At 42.0% G+C, this 13,942-nt stretch overlaps 1 protein-coding gene across 9 annotated transcripts in view; it reads left to right on the top strand.

Moving 5' to 3' along the window:
- The first annotated feature begins 7,560 nt into the window (after positions 1 to 7,560).
- Positions 7,561 to 13,942, top strand: part of RNF111 (ring finger protein 111) — a 44,278-nt gene continuing 37,896 nt past the window's right edge. For 7 of the 9 annotated variants that reach the window (XM_071441632.1, XM_071441634.1, XM_071441636.1 and 4 more), the window contains exons 1-2: positions 7,683 to 7,822; positions 8,172 to 8,236. The gene's annotated coding sequence lies outside the window, so the exon portion shown is untranslated. Of the gene's footprint in view, positions 7,823 to 8,171; positions 8,237 to 13,942 lie in introns of all 9 variants that reach the window. The other 2 variants (XM_071441639.1, XM_071441640.1) reach the window with 2 other exon arrangements.

Here is a 13,942-nt window from a genome sequence, read left to right on the forward strand (position 1 = left end):
GGTTTGCTGTGGTAAACTGTTGTACAAATACACCCAAAACACTGTGTGGGTTCCAGTATTACTGAAGGCAAGCTCAGTGTGCCTCATTTCTGGAAGGAAGATGAGAGGAATAACAAACACAGCACCTGCACTGGTTTTTAGGGATTTCTTGACATACCTAAACCTCAGTGCTTGTTGGTTGAAGTCATGAGGATATTAAAGCTTTGCACTTAACATATCCCCTCCCCAAATAAAAAGCAACCAAGAGAGCCAAAAGTGACCTTACCTGGATTCTCAGCCATCCTCCTGCCTTAAGGTTCACTAAACTATTATAAAAACAACCTCAAAGGATGTTTGCATAACCTGTTCTTAAAGCCTTAAACACAGATTCCACTCATTCCTCAGGCCGTCTAGTCTAGTTCTTAACTCTCCTTTTTCCAATGTCTGGATTAAATACCTTTTGCTGCAGTTTAGCTGATTTATTCCAAGTGAATATGGACAATGTTCTCTTTTTGCAGCACTTTTTTGCACAAATTGAGACTTTTACCATATTTTTGTTCAGTTTTTCTTTTGGGTTGATTTTTATTAAAAGCACAAATTATTTCTTTTCTTTTAATCAGTTCTGAAACACGAGACTTTTTGTGGCTATACCCCTCTAGCTCCCACCCGATCCTTTCACAACTTCCCAAAGTTGCCTTGGTGGCAGTTCTGATCTCAGCAGAGTGGATGCCTTCTCCAACCTCATGAACTTGCTGTGTTCTGCTTGTGATCCACTCTGCCCACTGGTTTCTTTTCTGCAAGTTCGTGACAACAATTGCTCTTCTCTGTGCAGTTGGTTTCTTGCTGAGTGTTTGTAGAATCATCATCCCCCTGTTGCAGTGATTTCAAACTCTACTCTTGCTTCTCCTCTTTGCAGCACCTTCCAGCCAGGGGTAAGTGTGGTCTCTAAGCCTTTTGCAAAGAGATTACCATATGGAAGTGTACAAAGAATTTTGTTTGATGGAAATTTAGTATTTTTCCATTTTGATATTATTTTGTATAAACTGTTGATAGTGATCCTCTAAGTACAACCAGTTTTGCATCAAATTGGTGGACTTTGTGTCCAGATCAAATCTCCATATCTTTCTTGAGAAAATGTCAATGACACAGAAGAGCCTTGCTGAAGTGAACATCTTCAATTTATTTATGTTTGTAGAACCAGACATAGAAAACTAGGTTGGTTTGATATACTGTTATGAACAAATCACATTGGTTAGTATTTATAATTTTGTTATTTTTCAGGTATCTAAAAATATTTTTGCATTCATCTGGGAATTTTAATCAAGTTGACTGGATTCTAATTTCCTGTTTGTTTGATTGTTATGTTGCTTTATTTTTTTCCTAAAGAAAAACACTGAGTCCTTTACTAGTCTCTTGAAACATCTGCCAGTTTTCAAAATAAGTGTTATTTTCTACCATTAGGTTCTGAAATTTGTGGAAAGGATTGATTAGGAAATGGTAATAGACTTCCAAAGGGGAGAAATGCTTGGCCCATATATTAGTATTTAAACAAGTACAGACTTGTGCTCCTGTAAATTGGTTTTTGTCTGCTTTGTATGTGAGACAGCTGGAAGCTGTGAATATCCTTAGATTTGTCACATTTTCCCCTGGGCTTTGTTCCTTGGTGGGGCTTCTCTGTGTAGATTATCCCAGTCCCAGCTTCTGAGCCCAGTCCATTCCCAGCCTGACACTGAAGCACAATGCAGGAGCAAACACCAGCTTTCTCATCTCTTTCATGGCTTGATGAGGTTGGAACCTGCATTTTTAAATTAATTAAAACTGCAGTATTAGTGTGTTTGGGTTCTGTAAAAATAAGGGGATATTCAATGTTTTTAAACATAGAGAAGTGGTTCTTGCCTCTTCTGTAAGGAAGCCTGGCAAGAGCATTCAGCTAGAATCAACAGGCTGTCCCAGTTTCCTTCTCTTCACACAGCCACCCATTTGTCCATCTCCCCTTCTCAAAAAAAGAGATGTTGGTTCAGGAAAAGGGGAGGGCTTTGGGGTGCTGGAAGGTCCCCTCCAAGTACAGCCTACAGTCAAACAGAACCCTGTCTCACTTGAAACACATTTCTCTTTTATTGCAAAGATCTGTGTACTTCTCTGCTTAACATATTGCTTCTTTTAAAACTGACTTTTGCAGTCTGTGTTTTTACTCTTAACTTTAATTAACAACAACTCTAACAAACTTTTCTTTGTTTGCTTCTGAAATCCAAGTTTCTGGTACAGATTTTTGGAGCTGCTTTGGGGGCTGACTACATGAAAGCTAGTTATTACAGGAATATATGATGCAGTGACTCAGTTCCTTTTTCAGTCTAATCCTTTTAAAAGTGAGGCTAGGCTGATACTGGTCTAACTGAAATAGCAGGAAGGATCCTTTTTCCTTTGAAAGACACTGAGTCTTGTCCCAGTTCTCATGTTACATTGACTGGTTGCTACAATTTTAAACTGCACTATTTTTCTGGACTGCAGACAGAGCAAGAGTAACTATTTGGGAGATTTCAGTGAATGCCTGACAATAGATACACTTTGAGATAAAAACCACTGATAATTTGATATGTATCACTGCTATAAAAAAGTAGCATTTTCCACTCTGAATGTATAGTTTTCTTTTTGATGTATTATTGATGTATTGCATGATGAGCAGTCAGAGGAGGTTGTAAAAATGAATTTCTGATCTCCCAGTTGCTCTCATTATAATTCTTCTAGAGAACAGCAAGGAAAAGAACATAAATCCAATTGTAAATCAAACACAAATATCTTATATTTTACCACTGAAACCATACATACAGGCTAGGAAATGGCTATTGAATTTCTTCGTGCAAAGTCAGATCATTAAATGCAGGATGCTTTTGTTTGTTTTAAACCTAATTGCTCTAAAAATAGCCACTGATGCATCATTAAAACACAAAAATATATTTGGCCCCATTATTGTACAAGCACTGAAAGAATAAATAGGAATATCTCGTGATCTTTCTACTAAGAGCTTGGTGACATACTTGTTTTTGAACAGGAAAATGAACTATTAAAAATACTGTCAACAAACTAGCTATTTCCAAGTAATTATATGCACCACACCTTCTTAATTATATGGCAACTTAAATACTTAAGCTATCAGATAATCTCAGAAAGATACTGTGGGACCTTAGTAGGGATTTGCATAATTTCTGAAGTCATGTGTTGTGAAAGTGCTGTTTCTAGGCTTACAGAGCCTCATCAGGCTGTACAACATGAAATCAAACCAGTGACTGGTGGGTCATTTCTATATCAACATTATATATGTATATACTATGTATATATAATATATATAATGCAGGGTATTTTGTTTTTCCATATATCTTAAAAATAATTTACCTGAGTGGTGCATGTTATCTTCCAGAGCTTTTGAAAACTTTTTGATTAATCCCATTTGAAAATTTCCATCAGAAAATATATAGCACAGACAACCATCAAATTTTATTTCTGATTCTGCAAATGATCATTCTTTTCTTGTTTCCTAGTAGCAATTTTTCATAATATAAATATTTCAAGATTTTTTATGTTTTCCCTATTTCTCCAGTTTTCACTGTTAAGATCTTCATCTGGGCTAATTTGAGCTGTGACTATTTATCGTCCAAGTACCAATCCCAAAGTTTTTGTGACCCAACACAGAAATGTTTCTGTATTATCTGGTTTTCTGTATCACAACATATTTCAAGGGGCTTTACATTTTATTAATATTACTAATAATTGTAAGTTGACTTAACGTGTACAAATATTTAAATGTACGCTTGAGTGTGGTCATGTTCAGTCTACAGAAGTTCATCTGATGTATGTGCCAAGGATGGCCCAGTGAATACCCTGGGGTAAGGGTCAGCTCCCCAGCAGTGACAGAGCCACACTCCTGGCTGTGAGTGACAGAGCCACACACCTGGCTGTGAGTGACAGCTCCCCAGCAGTGACAGAGCCACACTCCTGGCTGTGAGTGACAGAGCCACACACCTGGCTGTGAGGGACAGAGCCACACTCCTGGCTGTGAGTGACAGCTCCCCAGCAGTGACAGAGCCACACTCCTGGCTGTGAGTGACAGAGCCACACACCTGGCTGTGAGGGACAGAGCCACACTCCTGGCTACAGGCAGAGTTTTAGAGGTGAGCACTGTCCATCCTGTCCTGGCCACTGCCAGGTTTCACCAGTAGGGCCCAGAGCAGAGCCAGCCCTCAGTGTGAGTGCAGCTCAGGCCTTGGCCCCGTGCCCGTGGGGCTGTTCCAGAAGCTGCTGCTCAGCCCTGGAAAAAGCTGTGCCTTGCTTTCATTCTGGGCCAGCAAACTGCTCCAGCAGCCCTGCACTGAGCTGTGTCCAAGACAAAAGCTCTGCACAGAGCTGTGTCCCAAAAAAAGGAACCTGCTGCAGGTACCTCAGGATAAGGGGGTTACTTTTTTTTTTGTCTTTTTGCCAAAAATGTAAAGTGTAATCTCCTACTGGCTGACATGTTTTGATCTGGGATAAAATCGTTTCTTCTCCATGTCTTTAGTTCTGCCAGGCCCTGGGGTGTGCATATAAATGGTTTTGTTCAGCTGTAGTTAGAAGAAGTTGAAGAGTTCAGTATGAACTGATGATACCATAGCCTGAAAGCCATTGTGAAATTTGCATTAGTGATTTAGAATTATTCCATTTAATCTTTTGGTTTTCTGTACCTAAGAAGTGTTTGAAGGAGAATGTTTTGGTTTGCTCCAAGGGATCAATAACCTAATTTCAAGACAACTGTCTGTCTCTGTAAGACACTAAGATAATGGCAGGAAAAATTTCCATGAAAGGGCACAGATAGAAGGTTGGATTTTCAAAAATAGTGAATCATTCTGGGCACTGAAGTATTTTCTACATCACCTTTCTTTAAAAACTACATTAATAACCAGTCAATAATGGACAAACTAATTTTTATCAAGAGTTTGTTTAAAGGTGACTGGCCCACAAATTACTAAATTCTTGTCAGCTGGTGGTCCATATTGAAATAGGTGTTAGGAAGTCTTAGCCAATAAAGATCGTAGAAATTTGGCCTTTATGTTACAGAAAGTTCTACAGATTTATACACAGTCAGAACATTTACAGATCACTTGGCCGCTGTGACTCCTCACTGGGAGAAAATCAAGACTGACTGCATTTGCTTTTTGACTTGTGAACTGGAAACTTTGGCCACCTGTTTGGTTGGTTTTTTTTTTAAAGATCTTTTGTATGTCTCTCAGTTGGTGAGCAGAGTGACTCTACATTTTCTCTACCAAGAACTACCTTTCTGTCACCTTTGACACAAGAGTTCAAACCAATTATTACGTAAATAGGTAAATATGTAAGTCATTGGTGTGGATTTTTATTGGTATCAGTCTCTGATCAGCTTATTCACAGTGCTCCTCTGTCTCATTTCTTAAACTAATCCAGCCAAATTTTTATTAGCTTCCTCTCATATTATCTATACTGTGTTTTCTTGAGTGTCCCACTAAGATTGGAGTTCATCTTCCTTGGATTCATATTTAAAAAAAGCTGCATAAAGTAGTTGCAAGACTACATCAGGAATAATTTTTTCAATAGCACTGAAACTTCTCTCTCTGAAAATTATTTAGACTAAATTATTATACAGACATGTTTGCTTTTTCATGTCTACAAAATGTTGTTGACTGATGGTCATTTACTTAATTACATTGGTAATTGAAGTTCGCATCCAACTGCCTTTTATCTGACAAATACCCAAAACTTTTGGTCATTAACATTCAAGTGCACATTCTTTGTATTTGATGTTTTTTTCCCTTTGCTTCTATTATGATTCACTTCTTCCCATATATTGTCTTGATTGTTTTTTCCCCAGCTGATTTTTAGTAAAGTATTCCAACTTTGGATCTAATGCTTAATGGAAAATATTAAAATTGCTTACACAGTCAAGCCACTAGTGACCTCCATGGAATGATATGTCCTTCCTCCCACTGTCTGTTGCTGTCTTCACATTTTCCCCAGTTTCATTGGTTATTATCTGTGGCTGAAATTAGTTGGATGTGACATGACTTAAAAAAAAGAAAACTACCCAACACCACAAGAAATATGTAGAGAAAGGTAGACAGTTAGTGCTGGAAAACCTGTGGTATTGTCTTTATTGCAAACTGAAATTAATTGTTGCTTTGCTCATGGAACCACATGAAATAACCTGTGATCCTTTTTTCCACCTTCATTCTGTGTGGGTCTCACTTCTTCCTGTGTTCTCATTTCACACATAAAGCTGAAAAAGTCTTTATTTCCATATCATTTATGTGCTATAGCACTTTTTGCATTTTGTACACTTATGAGTCTAATTTCCATGTTGCTTTATCCACTTTTGCTTTAAGGAAATTCTGTTCAGAAACTCATGCAATTAATAGTGTCAACATGCATTTTTCCCCAGTGACCGTGTCTTTTGTAATGATGCATGCAGGTTGTTTAGCTCCTCCAAAACACGTAGGAACTGCTGTGTGCTGATGACTCTCTGGTGCAGTGCGTTCTGAGTAAGATCTTTAACTATTTGTACACCAGACTGTACTTTTCTGCTCCAAAGCCTCGGGTTAATGTAGCTGTTGGTCACTGACAGTATAGGAGCCTGTTCTATCCAGTGTTTCAGTCTGGAGCTGCAATGTGTACCCTGACATTGATGAAAGGTCATCTCTGGCAGAGATATCCTGGCAGTTGCAAACTCAGCAAACACTGAGGCTTGCTGCTGTATGAGAGCTTTCCCAAAGCTCTGCTGTCCTGTGACACACGGCCACTGTACAGGACAGGTTCCTCACCCTTTGTGTGCACATCACTAATGGAGAGGGGGAAGGCTCACCTCAGCCCGAGTCACTGACTGCACTGTGCAGTAAAGGCAAATGCATTCCTATTTCTAAAGAGCTGGGATGGAGAGTTGGGATTTGTTGGCATGTCTTCACAGCTGTCACTGGCTGCAGGACAGGCAGCCGTGAGATAGATACTGTGGTGTCAAGGGCAGACACAGAGCTGGGCAGAGAAGGAAAGGCTTTTAGACCAGTCCTAGAAGGGACATCACAGAAAGGGTCGGGTTGGAGGGAATCACAGTGGGTCCCCCTTTAATCTGACCTCTCCCTGCTCAAGCCGGGTCATCCCAGAGGCCACGCACAGGATTGCATCCAGCTGTGGGGTACCTGGGCAGCCTGATCCAGCGCTCGCTCGCTGCACAGTGAAGTTCTTTCTCGGGTCGGGTGGAACTTTCTGTGCATGTTTCTGCCCATTGCCTTGTGTCCCCTTCCCCGGCACCACCGAGCACAGCCCGGTCCATGCTCTGACACCACAGCTTTACGTATTTACACACAACCGCGTACATGCAGCAGCAGCGAAGGCAGCCTGGGCCGTGCCCGCGAACCCATCCCGAGCAGCCCGGTGCCCTCGGGAGCCCGGTGCCCTCGGGAGCCCGCCCTGCCCCCGGCCCGTCCCCCCCGCAGCCTGCGCTGTGGCGGCGCCGCCGCCCGGCAGGGGGCGCGGCAGGAGGCGGGGCGCGCGCCGGCGCGGCTGCGCTTTGCGGGCGGCTGTAAAGCAGCGCCGAGTGTCGCGCTGCGCTGGGCAGGGAGCGGCGGGGGCTGCGCCACAACAGAGCGGGGCCCGCCCGGCGCAGCGGCCGCACCGGGACCGGACCGGGGGCAGCGGCCGCACCGGCACAGCCAGGACGCTGCGGCCTCTCGAGCCGCACCGGGAAGCGCCGCGGGGTCACTGCGGCGCTCACCGGGGCCGCTTCTACCCCTCGGCCCTGCGCAGGGCGCCGGCGGCACCCGCCCCTTCCCCCGAGGCCTCGCTGTCTCAGGTACGGGGGGCGGTGGGGACCCCGCGGATGGGGCCGGGGCCGGCCGGGGCTCCCCCGCCCCGCGCCCTGACGGCAGCGCTGAGCCGTGGGGCTGTGCAGCGGGTGGGAACTTCACGCAGAATGTATTTTTCCTTTTTTATTCAGCGCCTCGTTGACGCACAAAGCCGTGTCTTCACTGCGGGCAGCCGCAGCACTCTCTGGGGTTTTGTCACAAATTTGTCACAAATTTTCCCCTTAGGGAAATGAGTTTCTATTTCTGTGCGTAATAGCGTTTGTTATGACGTCATTTGTTTTGTTTGCGAAGTTAGTGTTCTCTTAACCCATGTTTAAAAAAAATCACTGTTTTCAGGTGTTTTTTGCCTGATGAACAAGGAAGGAACGTTCATTCAGAAATGTAGGCCAGGATCCTCAGAGGTACGTAGGCTTGTCACTGTTGCAATGGGCAGGTGCTAAGGGTATGTACTTTATTAAGTGTCTGTGTTTCTGAGATTAGGGCTGAGCATGCATTCATGGAATTTTCGTGTTGTTTGAATAAGCTCTTCCATGGCTTGAAATGATTTTATTAAGTCATAAGCAAGGCCTGGTTGCTTTAGCTGAATAAATGAGACCCTTAATTCCTGATAGCCAAGTACTTCTCCAGAAGAGGACATAATGCAGGAGGTAAGAGTTTATTGTCATTAGAATAATTTGATTCTAGTGCAGTTATTTCAGAAACAAAAGGTTTGAACAAAAGGGTAAGAATTGACTGCTCATTGTGTAGACCTGTGTTTGTCACTGTGTCTGTATTATAAACTATTAAAGGAAAGCTGGGTTTTCAGTATAAGGTCTTTCCTTGTCTTTGTTGTAACTTGTAGAAAATTCCAAAGGTATATTAATGCTGGATACTTAGTAGAAAGCTTTTCCAGGAAAACTAATATTTAAATAGTTACAATGTTTTGCCAGTCTTAAAACCAGAAATCACATCTTCTTGTTGTTTACATATCCATAGTTCTTGCTGTCAGAACAATTTAAGCAATTTAAGTGTTTTTGCACTTACTTTTTGTGGATAAAGAGACTGTCTTGGGGCAGGGAGGGAACAGAAGCAAACCATGTTAGACAGGATGATCCTTGCTGATGTGCAAGGGTTGACAGGGAAAGAAGTGATCTTGGTTTATTTGCTAGAGTGAACATCTGGTCACCTGTCTGTGCACTCATGCACAGTATAGAATCACTTATGGAATTCATAAGGTGGGAAAGGCTATAGGAACATTTTATGGTTCACTTTAATTAAGTAATAGTGTAGAAGGCACCAAGCTTCCTGTTTTAAAACTCTTGAAGTCTCACATATTTAAAAACCTGGTGGTTTTTATTGATGGCTGAAGCCCTGGCAGCTACAGATGAGGTTGTGTCTGGTATTGGGAACTTGAAGGGAACAACAGCTCACGGCACTCATGCATATTTTGCATGTCCTTTCAAAATATGGATGAGAACATTCTGACCTTTCAGAAATATGTTTTTTATGAAGCAATGGCTTTGTAAAAGTGTATTAAGAGTGTATCTTAACAGGACTGTGACTCCAGTTTATATTTGAATTAGTAACTTTGTTGACCTACATAACCAGATCAGTTACAGCAGTTGATTTTCACTGGAGGTGGCTGTGTTGCAGTAACATTTAGCTGACAGCAGTTGCTGCCTTCTTTTTCCAAGATGTACAATCTTTCATTTCAGTTGTTTCTGTTTCCTCTAATGGTGAGGACATTCTTTTGAGAAGATAGAAGTGGTAGTTCCCTCCTCCATAGCTGATGGATTATAGAGGCTTGCATGTCAAGCAGTTGATTAAATAGGGAAAAATTGAGGGAGGGAGATGATGGGATGGGGAACAGGATGATTTCATTCACAGATAAACAATGGGGATAGTACAGAGAGATGGATTTGCCATAGGCAGACATTGTATAAAGGGTTCCTCATGGCTCTCCTGATGTGCAGTCTCCTTTAAGTGAGGTGTCAGCAAAAGTTTGGGTTGGTGAAAGGAACATTTTCTTTTCTTCCTTTCCTTCTGCCCCATTAGGGTTCTCTGCTAGGCCTAACCTGGGCCCACCAAAAAAATCCCACCAATCTGTACCTAACCTTGAAGAAGGTTCACTAGTTAAAGACTTCAGCTGAGGATACATCTTGTGTTTCTTACAAGAGCACTGTAAACTTTGGAAGCAGATACACTGGCAAAGCTTAGGAGACTACAACTTTGAGTAATTATCCTATCCTTACATTGTACGTGTATCCCATACAATGTTATTCAATATGTATGTTTATAAATCTCTTTCACCCTTACTGATGTGCAAACAGCCAAACCACTACAGATCTGGTGATAAAACAAGGTTATTTTGTTGTTTTATGTAGTTTATGCTATTTGGAAAAGGAATTTCCCTAAATTAAACTGATGTCTTCCTCACTAAGTGTTCACCAAGTGAAATCTGAGAAGGCTGGTTCATGGCTTTGCTAGCAAGAGGTGAGCAAGGGCTATTTGCCTCTGTCATTTTTTTTTTCCCAATACAGTTTAGTCCTAATATTTGACTGCTGTTAGGTAAAATGTTTACTTTTGTCTCTGCTGGGTGCAGAGTGGAGAAGTCTGCTGCAGTGTCCTTTCCCCTGAAACTGGAAGATCTGCTCAGTGTAGTATCTGTAAAATCCCCTACTTCTCATAGGTTTCCTGAAGAGCAGCATAAAACTGTCCTAATGGTTAATTTCACAAGTCTCACTTGAAAGGCTCTTACTAGCAGCTGTGGCAAAGATCATGTTTAACTTTGCTCCTCAAAGCTTTATTGAGAAGTGTTTGCAAAATGACACTACATCAAGAAGAATTACACATACCTCAAAGGTCAAAAATGCCAGGGGGACTAAGAAACAATTTTTAAAATAATTATTGATGGCTGTGTATCTCAGAACTTTCCTAGCTGTCTTGGGAGGCAGAACTTTTAGTTAAGATCTTAAGTTCCAATAAAAAATTGCATTTTGTCATCACTTTATAAAGCTACAACTTTTTATTCTGAAGTTCAATGCTGTTATGTTTGTCTTGGAGTTCACTGAAGCCGAAACATTCCTGATTGCCAAATCATAATGCTTCTATCTTAAACCCATGATTTACATAGTGTTAATGTAGCTAACTGATTTAAGCCTAGGACATAGCAAAGAAATATCTAGACTGAAAAATGTGCTTGTGAGCACCATTTTTGTCAAACACACCTGCAATATCAAATACATTTTTGTCAAATCCATCCTGCAAAGGCAGGCAGCTTCCTTGTCCAGTTGAGTGTGTGCATGGTGATGCTTGATTCAGGCTGGGATTTCCTTGGGTGTCTTTATGGCCATGGACTGACTCAGTGTTCTGCAGCCCAGCTCCCCTGGGCTCGGAGGGGGCTCTGTGCAGCCCAGCTCCCCTGTGCTCGGAGGGGGCTCTGTGCCTGCTCTGTGCAGCCCAGCTCCCCTGTTCTCTGAGGGCTCTGTGCAGCCCAGCTCCCCTGTGCTCGGAGGGGGCTCTGTGCAGCCCAGCTCCCCTGTGCTCGGAGGGGGCTCTGTGCCTGCTCTGTGCAGCCCAGCTCCCCTGTGCTCGGAGGGGGCTCTGTGCAGCCCAGCTCCCCTTGCTCAGAGGGGGCTCTGTGCAGCCCAGCTCCCCTGTGCTCAGGGGGCTCTGTGCAGCCTAGCTCCCTTGTGCTCTGAGGGCTCTGTGCAGCATTGCTCTCAGCTCACCATCTAACAGGAGGTGCATCCAGCTGCACATGCTCTGTGGATTTTGTCTGTTCCAGCTGGAGCCAGGCCATGGCTCCTGTCCTGAGGAGCTCCTCTGTTTGTGGCTGTTGTGTGCTGGGCTCTGTTGGAAGAGGTGAGGCAGACACTTCAGCAGTCTCTCCCTAGGAGTGCAGTGTTGTTCAGTCTGAGCTGAATGGCAGCCTGGCACAACAGGGGCATTCTAGAGCTGTCCTATAGGTGTCCTGATGTTTCTGTTACAGGATAATTGCACAATGAGCTGAATCGACTTAGGCATCAGGAAGCAAACCTTGAAGGTCCCAAAAGATTTTTTTGGGGGGATAAAATTAAGGTGACTTTGCTGGTCCAGAGGTTGGATACTGTTCATTAGAGTACTTGATGGTAGAGTTAGTGGGATCTGACTTTGAGATGGCTTTGTGAAGGTTAGTAAGGGTAGTACTGTACTTGGAATAACATTGTTTCACTTCAAGAGTAGACTTTCTAAGGCAGTGATGGTTCCTAGAATTGCCTGCCAGAAGTGGCTAAGCCTCCCTGCATTGCTGTGGCTCACGTAGCTGTAGCACCTCTGCAAAGCACAGGCAAACCCTCCTGTCGGGGCTGGGTGTAGTGGGCTGGCTCTGGGAGCCTGTAAGCAAGAACTTGTATGTTGTTCTGAATTACTGTACCTTTCTGTAGGGCAGAACATAAGTATTCTGCTCAGAGAATTCTCCAGTAATTTTGTCATTTAAAAATGGAGTCATCACCATGTCTGCATTAAAGCACAGAAAGGAAATTGAGAATGGTTTGCAATAGTATTTCATATTGTCCTGTGAATAAAGATACATAGTATCAATGCAAACACTATGGAATTACAGATTACCTTCTGATTGTGGCTGTTTTATAAAATGCATAGGTCCTTACTTTATCTGTTGCTTTATTCTCAGTCAAAGATTAGATGAACAATATGTAGGATGCTAAAATTCAGTAGTTAAGCTTTAGAAGAGCATTGTTTTTCTAATAAAGTGATAAAAAGTGAAGAAGAATGCAATAAAATTTTGAAATCTGATTGCACTTGTTTTCCTGCTAGTGGAAGTGAATATTAGATGTTTTGCTTCTTGTCACTTACTCTGCATTGGACAGGCATACTGGTTGTCCCTGTTTGATAGAAATGAAATGAATAAGACAGAACTTCTTTCAGGAAAATGAGTGGTGTTTTTTTGTGATCTGCTCAGTGAGTTCCTTTTATTTGTTGAAGCAGCAGGACATGATAGCAATGAGGTTCAATCTCCATGGGATTGAGTTGGGGGTCCAACTCCTGAAGTGGCTCCTGAGCCTTCTGTCAGCCTCCAGTGTGTCAGGGCCATGCAGGAATCAGCCTTGCTTGGCTGCCTGCCTGAGATTGGAAAGTAGCAGTGCTTAAGGTTTCTCACTTTGCTGAAGGCCTTGTATGAATTTTATAACCTTTTTCATTTTCCTGTTTCCTGATATATATAATGGAAAAGCCTTGCTGAATGAGTAAGAATACATCTTTTTAATGAGAGCAAAGAAAGGTTTTCTCATGAATTTAACAGTGCGAGTATTAGCTTGTCAGAGTAAAAATGATGGTAAAAGTAAAATCTGATACAAGCTGCATATCAGGGAAGGGAATTAATTTTGAAAGTTAGTTGGGAGTTCAGTGACCATATGCAAAGAAAACAAGTTAGAACTGAATAAAGGGACAACAAATGCAAGGAGATTTTTTTTCCAGGTGGTGAAGGGAGTTGACTGCATTCGGAATGTGGCTGAAAATACATTTTCAGGGTAATGATTATTAGGTCACATATATTCATCAGTGAAGTTTATACCAAAAAACTGAGTTACATGTTGTGTAATGAAGCATTTTACTGTTTTATAGTGCTGTAATGCTTCATGCATTTTGATTGCTTATAAGGAAATTATTAATGACAAAATCCTTTGCTCTATCTTATAACTCAGATGTGTTTTGCTTTGATATGTGATCAAAAACTTGCTCTAAAGACCTCTTTAACCTTTTTCTTTGACTTAGCTATTTCCAGGGATTTCCCAGTTTGCATGAATTTCCTTGCATAGCTCTATGTCTTGGAATGATTAATATCAGTGGTTTTAAATGGTGAAAAGAATGGATAAAAGTCACGTGCACTTCATAATTCTGAACAGTCATACACCTGAGAGGGGAACTTAGAATAACTATTTATAGTTGTCAGGTATCTGTCTTAACAGCTCTTCATTGAGTCATAATGGCTTAAAAGAGGATAGTAAATCAAAACTTTGAGAGGAAACATGGGGGACTAAGTCAATAGGCAGATGTTTTGATTAGAAGGAGGAACACTAATGCTGATTGAACTTACTTCATCTGCTGCTTTTTGAAAAAGCTTCTGAGGA

The sequence above is a fragment of the Agelaius tricolor genome, unplaced genomic scaffold, assembly GCF_023055355.1.
Source record: "Agelaius tricolor isolate 1412-34295 unplaced genomic scaffold, bAgeTri1.0.p SCAF_16, whole genome shotgun sequence".
Classification (NCBI taxonomy): Eukaryota; Metazoa; Chordata; class Aves; order Passeriformes; family Icteridae; genus Agelaius; species Agelaius tricolor.